The following is a 17188-nucleotide window of genomic DNA, read 5'->3' on the forward strand; positions in this document are numbered from 1 at the left end:
TTTTTTTCCAGGTGCAGCTGAATCCATTGAAGAGACTGCTCTTCTCAGCTACTCCTCAGCACCTTCTGGCTGAAAGTTACCTTCCCTCCTCTCAGCCTTCAGGTATAGACATTCCTATTTCACTTCTGTTAAAATGATCCAATTCCACTTTCAGTACTTTTAGTGATAACATGTTCCAACTTGACTCACTCTGATGTAACTGGGTTAGCATGGACCATATTCATATATACGTTCTGACACCTGAGGAGGTAGTAAATTCTGGTGTGGCTAGACTAGCTGAAAGTGAGCTTTTGTCCATCTCACCTGTGTTTGTCTGAAGTATTGTATTGGTACGCTTTTGTTTTTTCAATTTATAATATGAGCTGTTGATGGGAGAACTTAGCTTATTCCATGACCAAGAAGCACCTACTAGGACCTTGCTGTTTGGAGCTCTTCTGTATGTTTGTGATGTGTATATATTATAAATTCGTAGCAAATAAACACAAAATGAACAAAACCCCTCTGTGATACATTACCACCTACATTTGAATTATTACTTGTTCAATGTAGCACAGCAATTCCAGTCACCTTTTCTGTCAGAAACTTGATTATTATTTTTTCCATAAATGCTGGTTTTCCAAACTGTGTCACTTGTATCCAACCACAGTAGTTTCAACAAGAGCAGTTGCGTCAGTTGCTGGGCTGTTCCACATTGGAATGTGGATTTAAAAGAAAGGAGAACTAAATTAAGAAACCCTTTGAGTATACACTGAAGACGAGATTTAAAGCAATTAAAAATAAATTTCAAAATATGAGAATTATTTCTGTTCTAAAACATACATTTTTTTTTTGACAGCAAATAGAAGAAAGTAGGAACAGCCAGGGATGGTGTCTTGAAGAAAAACATAGCTGAAAATGAGGGATTAATGTTGTCATGTTGACATATTCAAGACAAAAGAAAGCATTTTTATTTTCCCATACAACATATATATACAACATATATATGATTGCATTGAAAAAGAGGAAAAATTATGCCTTTCTCAAATACCTAAGCCTTATTTCACAAAATTCCAGATTTTGATTCCCTACTAAACCAAGTGGGAGGTGAAATTGGCTGGAGATGTATAGTAGTATGCCTCTTTCCAGTACCTTTTTAAGATCTTCTATCTTAATTTAATATTTTTTTTTCCTGAAGCTTTTATTTTTATAGTTATTCCTGGCTGCTTGGCAACCAAGAGAAAATATAAGGTTGCAGATTGCATAAGTCAGATCACTACATAGTTGTACCTTAAGGAAATTTCTTTGCTATAGTTGGCTTACATTAAAAAAACGCTATGGTCTGAATTTATCAAGACATTTAGTCTTCTCAGTAGTCTTGTTGACTTCAGCTGACATACTTGTCTCTCTACCATCCTTTTCCACAGAAGTTCTCTGTATAAAGAACTTTAAGTTATAATCACGTTAGATTTTCTTAGATGAGGCTCTAGAATATTATGACTCTTCCATCCCATTGAAAGCAGACAGGTCTATCATATAAATATGGAGTCTCAATCTTGCAACTCTATGTGGATTGAAGAAAGATTTATGGGGGAAAAAAAAAAGAAAAGAATGTGTTAAAGGATAAGATTTTTGTACTCTTGGAAACTGCAGAACCATGTAAATTTATTGATACTTCCATAAGCTTAGATTTTTCAGTCATGCATTTTTTTCCTCATCAGGGATTAATTGTGGTTTAGGACTGTGTTCTTTCTATTTCAAAATCTGTTATTGACTTCTATAAACTGTATAGAAGTAAGTAAAAGTAAGTAGTAAAAATAAAAAGGGAGGCGGGGAACAACCCTTAGGTCATTTATGCAGGTCTTCATTGTGATAGAATTATAGAACTGTCACATGCTTTGGGTTGGAAGGGACCTTAAAGATCAGCCAGTTCCAACCTCTCTGCCATGGACAGGGACACCTCCCACCAGACCAGGTTGCTCAAAGCCCCATCCAGCCTGGCCTTGACCACTTCCAGGAATGGAGCATCCACAGCTTCTCTGGGCAAATGTGTTTCAGTACGTCACCACCCTCATAGTAAAGAACTTCTTTGCAATGTCTAATCTAAATCTACATTTTTTTTTAGTTTAAAGACATTTCCCTTTGTCATATCACTACACGCCCTGACAGAGAAAATGAAATAGTCATATAAATGTTGAAAGGTAGTCTTGAGTATTTATATCAGGCTACATATCAAGTATCCAGAAGTGCATGCTTTCTATTATAAGTAATCGTAGATACACACATTCTATATTTTAAAGAACAACAACCAAAAAAAATCAAACAGTTCAAAATTTAAAACTATGTTTTTCCAAACAAAATAAATGGTGAAAAGAATAGATTTATGGATTGAGGGTGCAATACTTTTCCATCTACTATTTTAACCACAGTTTTTCATGTTGTTTGGTGTAACCATAAATAGGTTTGTTGTTTAACTATACATAGCTCAAATTTCTTTGTGGTAGGCCTTTTCTGAACACAATTGCCATCCTGGTTATAAGATTATGGAATCCAGCACTGTGTACGTCTGAATAGGTCCACAGAATTAGTATGACGCTTCTCCTAATCTCCTAATACACTGGCACAAGATGCATGTGTGGTGATGCTTTATTATGGCTCAATGAGTCAAAAATGTTTCCTTGATCTTCACAGGTAATCTCAGGCACTTGTGTATTCATGATGAATAGCCATAGATGTTTGTTTGAAGATCTGTATTGTATTAATGAGCTGCCGTTTCTAAAAAAATTTGTCATCACAAATCTCCCAGGCTCAGAAGTATTGCTACATGTCCATGCTGCCAAGAAACTACCAAGAAACTAGGTGTAGAAATATAATGGGGAATGAATCCTTCTGGATTTGAGGTGCAATTTCTACACAAGGCAAAACAGTGCATGATTTTTATTCAAACTGATATGTGGTATTGTAAAGAGCAAGCATTTCAAAATTATTTGAACCTGAAATACATAAGGGTGCCTATTCTAAAAGGTGGCCACTAGTAAATCCATGAGCATGGATATGCAGGCAAGATATCACAGACGCTGGCACCTCACGTTGTATCACCTGTATATTATGCATTTCTAGAAATGAAAACTTGGGAAAGTCCCACTGTTCCTTTTTGATGCATGGTATCTCTACACTGCAAAGTGAGATGTGATGAACTACAGAAGGTATGGTGTGAAGAACTTACCAGGAGAAAAGCCCCAAAGTTTCAATGTAGCTAAGAAAGACATATTAGTATCTTCTGATCATATATTCACACATCCCGTTCCAGTTCCTCAAGGCAGAGTTTTAAAAAGTCATTTTCTTCCACCTTCCACAGTACTTCTCAGTCAAACAGCATGACTGCAGAAGGCCACTGTCATGCCATTATTGATCTAATTTAGAATAAATAATAGTAAAAAAAAAAAAGGCATCAACTTATTACTGAATACTGGACAGATAAAAGCCTTCCTGCTGCCATAAGAGGGATGGAATTCCTGTATGACTTAATTTGCAAAAGATGACTTTATATATGTAAATAAGATGGATCACTTTGCTAGCTTAAAATGGGATTTGTCGTTACTAGCGCTAGTAAGACACAAACACATAGATAAACAACCAGGAAAGTAAGAACTGCTTAAGTTTACAATGTCAGTGACAGAAATGTTCAGGCTTATGATTTCAATGTCAATAATGCTAATAAAATTGCAGGGACTTTTCCCTTGCTTTATTTCTGTGTGGTACTATGTCATCCTGGGACCTTACAGAAGAGTATAAGCATGTAGCCATCATGGATCTAAGACGTCAGGTAGCCTGCCCAAAATTGTTATAAGCATTATCTAGGTATGTGGAGAGTGGGTCCAAAAACTTTTTTTCCAGTCATTAGACATATTTTTCTGATATTCTGGAGGCAGGAAAAAGACAATCTGACAGATAACTTTTTTCTTAGAAAAGCAAGCATGAACTGTATTGTTGATGTATTATAATACAGTTCCATACTCTTTCATTTTAGTCATTATGAATCAGTTGTGAAAAGTTCAAACTTTCACAGTTTGAAAACAGGAAATGAGTGTCTTACCTGTCTCTAAAGCAGTTAAAACTGAATTGCTCCTAAGCTGTGTTGAGCTTAAGCAATTCAAGAATCATTGATACACAAGTCCTGTAATGACCTGCCTTAGGAACATAGGAATGGTCTCTGCAGTGACAAATTTTGCCCTGAGGAATCAGAACATATTTTCGTAAACCACCTAACAGATGAGGGAAATGTTTTTTGTTTTGTTTGTTCATTTGTTTTCAGCATTAATCTGCCAGATGATGCCAAAGGTTCAAGAAACAAACAAAACCTTTCAACTACCTCTTAAATAGAATATGATTACAGAACAGTGAGACAGCACAGATACTCCAGCTGTGCCAGTCTTTTAGTGTGTTATACTAAGCAGAATTGTGGGACACAGAATAGAAAAACTCCCACCTTGTTCCTTTATTTATTTTCACTTGTAAATGTTGGTCTTATGAAACACAGTAAACAGATTGAAGGACTAGGATTCCAGTTTGTCATTCCTATTTGGCATACCTATTAATGTATAGGTAACAGGAATGTAAATTTGAATATGTTCTTGATGGTAACAGAAATAGACAATAACAAATATAAAACCAGAATCTGTCTAATCAATTCTCAAAAAAAAAAAAGTTTTTAATCTTATGTTACTTCTTTGATTTTACAAGTCATCTGAAGCATAAATAGTAATCTTATAGTTCTTAAAAACATCTTGTTGTAGGTAATGTGCAGTACATTTAGGTAGAAAATATAAATATATTTAGGGAAAAAATATTGAGGTTTAAATTATAAGATCAACATCACATAACTTATTTGCATAAGGGGAAGCTATTTTAAATGAGACTCCATAAACAGACAAACTCAACTATTTAAAAATAATGTACCATCGTGAAAGAATTTCCGAGTTAAGGAAAATAACTTGTTGAAAAATAACACTTGGAGTATCTTAAATATTTTTAGGAGAAGTATGCTGCTGGGCATGACTTCCAAGCACTGCAAATACTTGTAAGCTATTTCTAACTATCAGAGCAAGGCATATAGAGGAAATAATAGTGCAGAGAGAAGGCAAGGCAGAGGAAAGGAAGGTACTGTGTAAGAAGGACAAAGGTAACTATAGGAGCTGTTGTGAAATGTGTGGTAGGACTGCAATTGGCCGGAAGTTTTGATGTGGGTATATCTTTACCATTTCCTTAAATAAACACTCAAACACCAGAAGAGCTTTTAATACCTAACCTGATTTTCCTTAAAATACAAGTTAAACTAGGATGACTTTTGAGACATGGAATGATCTGGTCTGCTTGGTGAAACAGTTAAAAAAAAAAAAAAAAAAAAAAAGAGTTGTAAACAACTATTTCTTCTTTTTTCCTGATCTAGGAGGTTGGATTAGAATACTGGATGAGATCAAGCTCTACACAGTGCTTTATTTTTTTCATGAAAAGGGTTGCCCCTCCCCCCCCCATTTCCTTTAAGACTCAGCTGTATAGGTGTTTTCTATGTTTCTCACATCTCTTCCACTTCTCTCTGTCTGCAAGTTTCCTGGAAGCTATGCCTTTCTCATCCCAGCTGACTCGCATGTCCAGAAGCTTTTATATACCTTGCACAGTGAAGGCAAAATCTCCCCTCTGTTCAGAGGGCTCCAAGACAAATAGGTGGCTTTCTTCTCTGCTGTTTAATCTCACTGTTTTGAATAGGTTACTCTGTAAAATATTCACACAGCACTTTGTGAGTGTCACAACCAATGATGAAATGAATACTTTTACCATCTGTCACAGTCCACAACAAGAAAATTTGTTTTGGGAGACAGGAGAGGCAGAGATCAATGAAACTGTTCTGAAACTAGATGACTGGAGAAGTGTTATCCAGGTTTCAGTCAGTGGCTAAATAGAAGCTGTGGATCAAAAAATGCTTTAACACCACTGCCTCCATATAGCTCCATTACTCAGTGAGTTCTATTTTCAAATTATTATTGTGCTGAATCTAATACTGAAAATACACCTTTATGTGCTTGTATACTGAATTTTAATCTTTCTCATAGATTCTGTGCAATTTATTAAGAAAAAGTCTTACATGACCTGCTGTCACATAATTTTATTTAACACAAGACTAAAATTTTACAGTTAGGTAAATACATCGTTCTGCCATTGGTGGTCATCAAAGGCCACAGGCTGTGTACAGCCCTGCCTGTGCCAGGCCCCCGGGGCAGACAGACTGCCGCAGGCCTGTGCGGGGCTGAGCTGGGTTTCCCCGGCACCCAGTGGCCCATTGTCCCGCCTGGCTGAGCCTCAGATCTGTGAGTGCCCCAGGGGGAAGGGGCTGACAGCCCCAAGACATCCCTGTGGGGTACACAGCCCTGGGGTGAGAAAAATAAATATTATTCACAGTTAATTCATTGTCCAGTAATGCCTAGAATTTATTTCCCTTTGGAAAATGATAGTCTAGGAAATAAGGGTAGACGTTCAATTGTTATATTTAAAGTGAATTTCAAAACAGGAAAGAAAAATAAAGACTTCACTTGTAGCAAGTATATACTATCGGGGGTATTTGCATAATATATTTCAGCCAGTAAACCACCAAAATGCTTGTGTAGAGCTTTGAGGACTTTACATCCTTAAACTAGTTTGTTCACCTTCCAGGCAAGTGAGACAAAGTTCTGCTGAAGAACTAAAAATAATTATAAATAAATAAATAAAAACTCTTGTTCATTATTTGTAAATGCAAATGGGTTCTTGAAGCTATAGTTTATAAAATACAAAGTTATTAAACCAAAAGCATTTTGAAAAATGTAGCTTTTACTAATAAACACTGAGTTGGGAATAAATTAATTTAGATTAATAGTATTATTTTCTGTGGAGTGGAGAATTAAAAACAGAAAACTTACTTCAGTCATCAGAAGCAAGAACCATAAGCAAGAAGACATAAGTCTAAAGAAGTTTGAGGACCTTTCTTAATTTCCATTGTTTAGATCATTTTCTAACAATGAAATTTTACACAAAAGCCATCTAGTAAATTTGGGTTTTGTTTCTCACTTTCCTTCACAAATCTCAACAGAAATTCTAAACTTCAGGTATCATCAAGTATCATTTTATGAAAAGGCTCTAATAGTTATTAAATCATTCTTATATTTAAGCACCAGTGTTTGAATTTTAATGATGTATAACAAGATTAGTATGGATCTCGATGAATACAAAAATTAAATAGCTCCCCTAAGGAGAGTGGATCTTTTCTCCCAGGGGGAGAAAGCCAAAAAAAAAAAAAAAATCAGGTTTCTGTGCACCTTTCCCAGACTGAAAAGACAATTTTCATTAAACACATGGATTATGCTCCTGGAGTCTTTCTAAAGACTATTCCTTGACTACATTAGAGTTTTCTGTCTTAAAAAACAACTCTGAAGATACATGAGTAGCAGTATGTGTGTCAGTCGTAGCCCAAGGGAAGCAAGAAACTTGTTCCAAAACTTTTGATTCCTGCTGACATGTTTGCTGGCACATATCTGGATAGGTAAAACCAATCTGTGCTCTTGGATTTAAAATTGTGATAGCAAATTTCAGCACTAAGTTTAATTTAGCCAATTTAGACCTGGACTTTTGAACCTCTGAGACTCAAAATCATAATTTGTACTCCAAAATGTTTCTGTAGAAAATAATGTCTTGCGTGTTAGTCTAAAATGCTTATCTCTTTTAAACCCATAAACTATGAAAATCTCATTTTCTTGAAATAAGTTTTCAGTCATGTCTGTGGCTCCAGAAGGGGCTATGATGAGTTTAAAGAAACAGGAGAAATTTTATTTTCCTTTCCTTTCAGTGTTGAAAAGACATTAAAACTGTTTAATTGTTCAAGGAACTTTGAGAGAAGACAGTTGTGCTTCTAGATTGCTGTCTCCTCTAAAAAGATATTCACTAATGTTCTCAAATGTAATAATTAAACCAAGGATGAATGTAGTTATTTAAAAGTCGTCTTCAAGTTGTCTTACGGAGCACACTGTCTCATATAGCATTGTCAGGAATTTATTTAACAGGTTGTGCTTTTCCCTGTTTGTGTGTGAGATTATATCCTATAAAAATAAGAACATGTACAGGGGATTGAAGAGTGTTTAATGCCATTTCTGAATTTTAACATCTATTTTATATATATATATATATATACATTATTTTAATATGGAAAAAAAATCATTATACAGTAAGTAGATTGCTCTCTGTTTTTCATATGACACAAATTTTTACTTGTTTATATTGAGACTATTGTAACAGAAACAAAGGCCTGGATCTAGGAGAAGAGTAATTAAGAAGTACAATAAAAACATTGGTCAAAAAGTAAAGAAGGGGAAAAGACCTGCTTTTGAAACAAGGTTGGATGTGATGTCAGCTATGTTGTAACAGGATAAATGTAGAAATGCTCTTTAACAGGGAAGTTAAGTAAAAACAGAGTGTTATTTTCTGGTGATATGTTTTGTTTTGTTTTCCCATATTACAGACAAAGGGGACTTCTCTGAAATAATACATGAGATCCAAGAGATTAAAAACAGGATGCTGAAGTGGTAGGAAAAATCCTTTTTGTTAGTTTTAATTTTGAAAACTACAGAATATACTAATATACTTTCACATTTTTATTCCATGTTGTTTAATGGTAACATACTTTCAATATTAAAACTTATTAACAAACATAAGTAAAGATCTGACATCCACGAATTTCACATCTAAATGTGAAATGACTGAAAAACCCTGCAATACTGAGGCATTTTCACAAGTTCCTAGTTTCAGAAAATGTGCCTTTAGGGAATCTAGAGGGTAACAAAATTTTTTACCATATTTTACTGGCAGCTTAGGCTAACGTTCAAAGCAGGTTTCAAAAAAGCTGGGAGTGAAAGAAACACTCTCTAAAGGGTTGTAATTACAGCAATAATAAAAATGTGAAGCGTTTCTAATCTGTGAAAGAATTTGTGATGTTGCAAAAGGCTTTGTTATTAATAGCCTGATGTGGAACATCTGAAGTAAAGGAAGTCATGATTTTTACTGCTTTCAGTAACATCAACAGCTCTGTGAAGAACATACCTGCCCTAACCACAACACATATAGGACCAAATTTCTTAAACTTGTGCTTCATGGAATCTAGCACTACTGCAGTCAGGTGTTTCTGAATGATTCCTGGCAGCACGCCACAGTTGCAACACCAAAATATTCTCTGTTAATATAAATAGACATTCTTAGCAAAGGGTGGTCATATACAGTTACCCCTGTTCAAATAGACATCCCATGTTCCTGGAATTCAGTGGCAAATAATAGGATATTCTAGCATGATGGTAGGTAAGGTAAATTAGTGATTTCTTCTATGACTGTACTTACCTGGGTAGTCCTGCATGATGGTAGGTAAGGTAAATTGGTGATTTCTTCTATGACTGTACTTACCTGGGTAGTCCTCTTTGATTCACAGCTGACCCTTGTGATTGCTGTCTTTCCAAAGGAGTTAGTCGTTCTTTCTCCAATAAGAATAGATTATTTTCTGACATCACTCAATGTTGTGGTACAAAAAAAAAAAAAAAAAAAAGCCTTTGCTCATGCAGAATTTTGCAGCTCTGAAAAGTTATAAGGATATTGTTTCATGCCCCCAGTCTCTGCTTGAAAGCAGTGTCTGCAAATGAGTGCTTGAACATGGTCCCAGGAGTTCAATTAAAGTAAATGATCTTGTCATTGGACTCCATGTCCATAAAATGTGGTTACACTGGAGATTTACTGCATGATAGGAATACTGCAGATAGTCTTCCAACTTGCAGTCCGTTGCCTTTGGTCTGTAGTTTCCCTTCAGAAGTGTCATGGCATTTAGAGATTGCTAGTGTGGGAAGCTAAAAATTGCAATGGATAACTACAAGTGAGGTTTGCTTCCTCTTGGATTTTTGGAAAGTCTCCTGACCCAAAGCATATTTAAAGTAATACACATCCCTACACACAAGTGTACACAGTGGCATATAATAAAGTGTAAGGTTTGCAGAGACACAGCTGCAAATGCAGTGTTACAACTTACACTATAGTAATCACATCTGATACAAGAGACACTAATTTTCATCTGTTTGCATGAGAAAAAACTTTTCCTGAATGTATTGGTTTATTGATCTTAAAAGAAAGATTTTTAAACTTGAGTAAAGAGGAAAATATACAACCTTTGTTCAACTTTTTGAAACACGTTTATTCAAGCAAAAACTGCAGTGTAAGATGTAAAAAATTCAGTTCCCAGTGTTTTTCCAGCTGTTTCTACTCTCCAGATTTTTCTTTCACCCTCTCTAATTCATGTCTATAATCTAAAGTTCAACTTTGAGTCACTTGTTTTTTTTTTAAGTCTACATCCGATTCTGAATTCTACCAATTCTTCTTGTAAAATATCTGGATTTCCTGAGTGTTAACACGAGTCAGCATAGAGGTTTTCCTCACTTTTTCTTTAAAATGCTGCTTGGCATATTCTTAAAGAAAGGACAAAAGTTGTTCTAGAACCAAAATATTGAATTATGGTTGTTTTTTATGTGTTCTTGCCCTATTAAACTTGGCTGGGCATTAATGTAATACTTCAGTTGTTACTTTTAATATTACATCTACATAACAAAGCTAAATCTATTTTGCCATTCATTCATGTGTTAACAAAGTTGTACAGAAAAATGTGATTAAAATGATTGCTCATATTCATGAAGAATGATGACAAGATTTCCTTAGCCTTTTGACAATGCCAATTTGCCCTAAAATAGGCTTCATTATGGACATGTATTTAATGCATCTTTACTTACATTCTCTTGGGAGTGCTCATTAGCTCAGACACAGTACTGCACCAGTGCAGTTATTCAAATCAGATCTACAACTACCCTACGTCATACACAGACAGAATTCACTTGTATCAGATTCTGCATTACTAGTTTTTAGATGTCTTAGAGTGCAGTTCTGAAACAAATGAGATTAGTTTTCCCATTCAGTTCCCAGGGAAAATGAAGGATCTCTGAGTAAGGATACAAAAAGCCTGAACAGCAGGCAATGTCGGAATCATGACAAATCTTCTACAGAAATGTATGCCTAATTTCTCTGTCTCTGGATACTAACAGGATTTGAACTTCTCTATCTCTGGATGCTAACAGGATTTGCCAGGTGTTTTATCATCTTTGTCATTTGACAATATTTTAACGATGCAAAGTCACTGTGGTTCACAGGAGTGGTTTAAACAATAACAAAAAAATAAGCTCCTCATTTTCTTCAACTTCAGAAGTTAACTACTTTTTGAAACATTTTTGACTGATTCTGTAGTTAGGCACTCTACAACTTTGGACAGTTACTATTTAATCATGTTTTTTTTCCCCTCTTTTTAATGGGATAAGTGAAGAAAATCTCATACAATGTTGAATTTTCTCCCACCTGGTTTCTTCACCATCAACATTTTAAAGTTTTTCCAGATGTTAAGGAAAAGCTAAGTATACACTGCCCCATTTTTTTTTAAACATAAACCTTTTATGAATCTGGAGGAAAAACATGGTACAAAACTTTAGGTCCCGGCTAAGTCAGTTTGTAATCTAATTGCACGACTGCTTTGTAAAGAGCACAACTTCAGCAGTGAAATTCCTATAATGTACTTTATATATTTCCTACAACTCTGTGCTCATTTGATCAAGATGCCCTCTTCATCCCCTGCCTCCACTCTGGTTTCACTTAGGAACTGAAACCATCCATTGGTAGGGAACTTAAATGTGTGTAAAGCTGTTTTCCTTTGGAACTATTTAACTTGATACTCAGGTGTCAGAGCTGTTTAGCCCTTGCACTTTTCATAATGGGCTTTTAGCTGAGGAGGTCAGGAGGAGCACACCACCTCATTCTATTACATTCAGCCACCTTTCACGGGCTGTTGCTTCAACAGCAGTGCTGTTAACTGGATGGAATAGGCTAGCCTGCTAAGTGAGACGAAAGCCAATGTGCTAATAGTATTAAGGAATTCAATAAATACATCCTAAAACCAAAGCAAACCTATAATTAATATAGCAGATAGATTTGGGTTAAAGATGAATGAAAAAGCACCAAAAATATTTTAGAGGTGCTAAATGAGACACTGAAATATTGATTACAACTGCACATATATAATTATTCAATTCCTAGAGCATATTGTAGAATGAACTTTTTATAATAAGCAAGTAAAATATTTTATAAAATAAAGTATGTTTTATTATTTTCAAAGCATTTATAATTTGTTTAGAACACTTGTTATAGGTATTAGATTTGTGCAAAATACTTAGCTGTTATTTCTGTATTCTTTGAATAGGATAATATAGATAAGTTTCAAAATATAACTTAAGTAGAGATTAATATATATATATTTTTTTTCCCCAAGTGTGATCCTGCATTTACTTCTAATAGGGTTAGTTTGAAGGTGTGAGGTATGAGTCCAATAAACTATTTGGAAGAAAACTGAAGTTTTATTTCTTTCTTTTTTTGCAAATATCTTTACTCTTATCATTGAGGAATATATTTTATCTTAAGATCAATCATGAGAATTGCAAATATTGATGATTGTGATTACTTATGCAAAATGTTTCACTTGTGAAATTAGGTTAAATATTCAATTTTTAAGAACAATTCCAGGAAGAAAAAAAAAATTCTCAGTACAATAATGGTGGAGAGAAGTCATGCTATATATTTGGCTATACATATTAGAATTGAGAAGTTTCTCTGCCATGCACTAAATGGGCTCTCTACAAGTGGATTTACAAGCAAATATTAGCTAGATATGGGAAGTGACATAATCTGTGTGGCTATGATATGAATATATTCAACTTTTTTTACATACAAGGAAAATAAAAATGGAATATCAAGACAACAAAATGATATAAGATTTAGAAACCTCTCTTCATGTAGAGAGACTTCAAGGGCTGAACTGTTTCAACTCCTTCAAAATTCAACAGTGCTTGATCATAGTCTAAAACTGCCTGTAGCAATAGAAAAATATCTGATACTAGAGGGCCCTTTAATGTTTCAGACAAAAGCAAAATAAAATAAAATAAATAAATAAAATGCTGGAAGCTAAAGCTTCTTAAAGTTCAGGCTATTAAAATTTATTTTACTGTTAACCATTAAAACAACTTATTTAGGACTATGCAATTTACTTGAGATTTCTCAGCTACAGCTTGGAACACCTCTAACATTTGCATGCCCACCTAACCTACTCTCATGAAGGTATGTGCATTTAGGCAGGAAGAATCCTGTGATTTCCAGACATTCTGGAAAAGTCTTCCAGTGGAGGAAATGTGCACCAGAATCCCACTTGCAAAAATTTGGTCACAGACAGCAGACACAACAAACAGAAAAGGGAAATATATGATAAATAAATATATATACACATATATTTTTCTCTCACAGAGTGTAGACAGCTGATAACCCAGATGGTAGCAGACTCAGCCCTTTTGTATGTCTTAGGCATCTGGGTTGCAGTTAAAGGAAACCGATCTTTTAATAGACATTAGGAAAACTTCTATACTCCAATTACTCTGATTCCATTTTTGGTGTCCACAGTTTTTATTCATTTTTCTCTCTTGTGTGTTGTCTGTCATCCGCCCCCCCCCCCCCAAAAAAAAAATAAATCAGGAATTGTGGTGGTAAATTAACTTGCACAAGAAAAGATTTTTTATATTCTTCCCCTGCCTTACTGGCTTCTTTGGACCCGCAGCTCTTGTAGCATCTAACTTGTTCTCATTTACTTTAACTAAACTTTTAGCAAAATATTAACCTACTGGAGAAATACGTTCTGCTTTTCTCAGGAAGCAATGTGTACACCTAAGAATATAACTTTGTAATACATTGAAATTGTATATCATGTAACCATGTAAATTAGCAGCTTTGTATCAACAGGCTGTTAAAGAATCTGTCTTAATTATCTTGTGCTAATAGCTCTTCACTGAGGCAAGGGATGGTGATAATGAACCAAGAGTTATTCTGAGAGTCATTTCTTTACCATCTGAAAATCCTAGTTTTAGGACCTTAACCTACTTTAATCTCCCTTCTAAATTTTCTCTATTTTAAATTTAATCAAGTAATTTAATCATTACTGTTTTCCAGCATAAATAACTTCACAGAAAGGAACCGGTTAGCATGATAAAATAGTCCTAGACCTTCAGCTGGATTGAATAATTCCTTTGACATAACTGAGGGAAAATATTATTTTTATATTATTCTCTTAGTCGTGGAGCAAGATCAACTAATTATTCTATCTTTAATTCCTATAAAAGTAACATTTGCAAGTTTAGTGAAATTCATTGTTTAGTTATTGCTCAAAAAGAAAGTAAGAACCAACCATATTTGAAATATGTTTGATCCAAGTCAGATGTGGGTTTTACACCAGACATTGACTTTTTTTGCAATGTATTTCATAATGAGAACAATAAAGATATTCAAAACTTTTCACCTAGAAAGAGAAGAAAGAACATGATTGCAAAGCTTTGATATACTATGTAATGCAGCTGCAACAGAAAGATGAGAACGTGAGAAATATATCCTTATAATGATGCACACAAAGGTCATTTTCAGATTTTATTACTTACATATCTTAAAAAATACTGTATAAATTAAAAAAGCAGCAAGCAAATACACAATTATAACAGCTTGCATAATTGGTATGTATAACAATATATAGTAATAACTTTTTAAAGTTCTTTCAAGACCTTTGTGAGATGTTCTGTATAAATGGTCTAGTAATAGAATATTTCATTTTTTTAAACCAAATAAAATAAAATCATAAATGTTAAACGAATAATGCATTTATAATCTATTTACTAATATACTATGAAAGAGACAATATTTAGGAAACAATGTCTAATTAGGAATTCTGGCTAAATAACTACTTTTCAAGAAGAGCTTAAAATGGGGGGGGGGGGGGGGGGGTGGGGGCGGCGTGGAGAGAGAGAGTGACTTTTATTTTACTATGAGAATGCAGCTTCCTAGTTGGACATTGTGGTGGTTTTACCCTCCTGGTCAGCTGAACTCTACCACAACTTATCTCTCGCTCCCTCCTCCTCCATGGGCTGCAGCCTCCTCCAGGCCACATCCATCTGCTCCACTGGGGGCTCCTCCACGGGCTGCAGCGTGGAGATCTGCTCCATGTGGGATCCATGGGCTGCAGGGGGACAGCCTGCTCCGCCAGGGGCCTCCCCAGAGGCCGCAGAGGAACTGCTGCTCCGTGCCTGGAGGACCTCCTGCCTTCCTGCTGCACTGACCTTGGGGGCTGCAGGGCTGGTTCTCACTCCTCTCTCCCAGCTGCTGTTGTACAGGGTGTGGTGTTTGATGTTGTTGTGTTTGTTTGTTTGTTTGTTTTTCCTTTCTATGCTCTATGGAGTACTATGCTCTCCCAGAGGCCAACCAGTATTGCTTACTGGCTCGGCTCTGGCCAGCAGCAGTTCCCTTTTGGAGCTGGCTGGAGTTGGCTCTGATCTCACATGGGGCAGCTGCTGGGCTCTGCTCACAGAGGCCATCCCTGCAGCCCCCATGCTACCAAGCTTTTGCCATGTAAACCCAATAAAGTAGATTTACATAGAGGTGGCCACTGTAAGCTAGCACAGTTTAAGATTTCAAATTTCAGCATTGATCCCAGACTTCATGCAATCAGAGCTCAGGTATATTTGGAATATCTTGTTTGAGCCATTCTTTTTTGACAACTACCTTGGTATAATTGATTTTATTTTTATTTTGTTATTTATTTTATTTTAATTTTACTTTTAAGATATATCTCTTCTCTTATCATTACACCCTTACATTCTTTCTTTTAAATCTTGAGCCATGCTGGTGTGCCTAAGCTGAGAGAATTATAGCCTGTGATGATTTTTCATTGAGTCCAGACATACATTCTTGTTGTTCTGTTAAACATATATTTAATGAGGTACAGAGAGATATTTGAAAAATTGGATCTAAAGTAAAAAGCAAATAACAAAATCTCATTAACTACATGGCATATCAAGGGACATTAATTGCACACACAGATCAATGCGCAAATTAATATTGTAGCAGATCCAGGAATGTTGAGAAACTGCATGGTGGTCAGTTTTCCACAGTGTGGCCTTTCATAAATTTACCTTAAAAGCAGAAGAATCATCAAGAGTGTTTGTTGTTGTTGTTGTGAAGAAGTGTGAAAGGTGAAAAGTAAGATTGATTTTGCCTAGGTTACTCATTATATTTCTGTGAGCAAATTGTGTTCCTGATTTTTTTTCCAATAAAACCTTTTTCAGTGGATGTGGTAAACAATAAAAATTGATCTAAACAGTTAAGAACTGTTTTGCTCTTCTACATTCAGCTCATTTCCTTTCTTATAATTCAATTATTCAGTAGTCAGAATGTGGGAGTTTGACAGAGGTTTGTTTCATTTTGTGAGTGAAACTCAACATATTTTGCACCACTGTGCAAAAAAAAAAAAATAAAAATAATTGTCTGCTTCTTATGGAAAGGTTCTAAAAGTGCATCTTCTCCAACCAAAGGAGAATTGCATCTTCTCCAACCAAATAAGAATTAAGCAGTTAATTTTAAAGTAATAACTATAAATACTTATAGCAAAATTAATGAAAATTTTCTTTTTGCTTGAGATACTGCCTGCTATCATGCGGTCTTAAGATATCATCCTAGCTTGTAATATTCAGGAGGCAGTAATCTCACTACTTCCAATGGAACCTAATGCTTGGGCCTTTCCCAAAGGAAAAAGATTTCCTTTGCACAGTACCATATAAAAATACTACTTATTACAAGGAGCAGTGTTTCAACTGCAAAGCTCTTAACTGTAGACATTGTAGATGGAACAAATTACCCTGGGAAAAACTCAGGAGTGAGTGATCTTTTTGTCAAAGAAAAAAAAATCTTTTTTTTTTTAAATTATTATTATTATTTACTGCTATAAAGTCTGTTCTTCTTCTTCCTTATTTTTTTTTCAGATTAGCAATATAATTTTTTCTAATGAGATCAAAAGATAAACACTGAAGTTCCCCTTCATACATTTTATTGAATAACTGACTTGCTGAAAGTAGTTGACATATTGCTTCAGTTTCAGAAGGTCTGTTTTATGTTTCAAGATCTGATGAGGCCCAATTCCTCTTCTGAAGTTTAAGGAGAGTAGGTGAGATATGGCAGTTTTCTCGTTATGCCTTCCCTC

The 17188-nt window shown here is 35.1% G+C and overlaps 1 protein-coding gene and 1 long non-coding RNA gene across 4 annotated transcripts in view; both read left to right on the top strand.

Annotated features, from left to right (window-relative positions):
- The window catches only part of LOC308199808, a 36058-nt gene extending 19541 nt beyond the window's left edge, over positions 1-16517 (top strand). Inside the window, exons 2-3 of the long non-coding RNA XR_013954971.1 lie at positions 12-102; positions 15087-16517. This is a non-coding gene — a long non-coding RNA (uncharacterized lncRNA). The remainder of the gene's footprint in view (positions 1-11; positions 103-15086) is intronic.
- The window catches only part of LOC308188541 (uncharacterized protein), a 259739-nt gene that overhangs the window by 78835 nt on the left and 163716 nt on the right, over positions 1-17188 (top strand). The window lies entirely within an intron of this gene.

This window comes from Anser brachyrhynchus, assembly GCF_964034855.1.
Source record: "Anser brachyrhynchus genome assembly, chromosome: 1".
NCBI lineage: Eukaryota > Metazoa > Chordata > Aves > Anseriformes > Anatidae > Anser > Anser brachyrhynchus.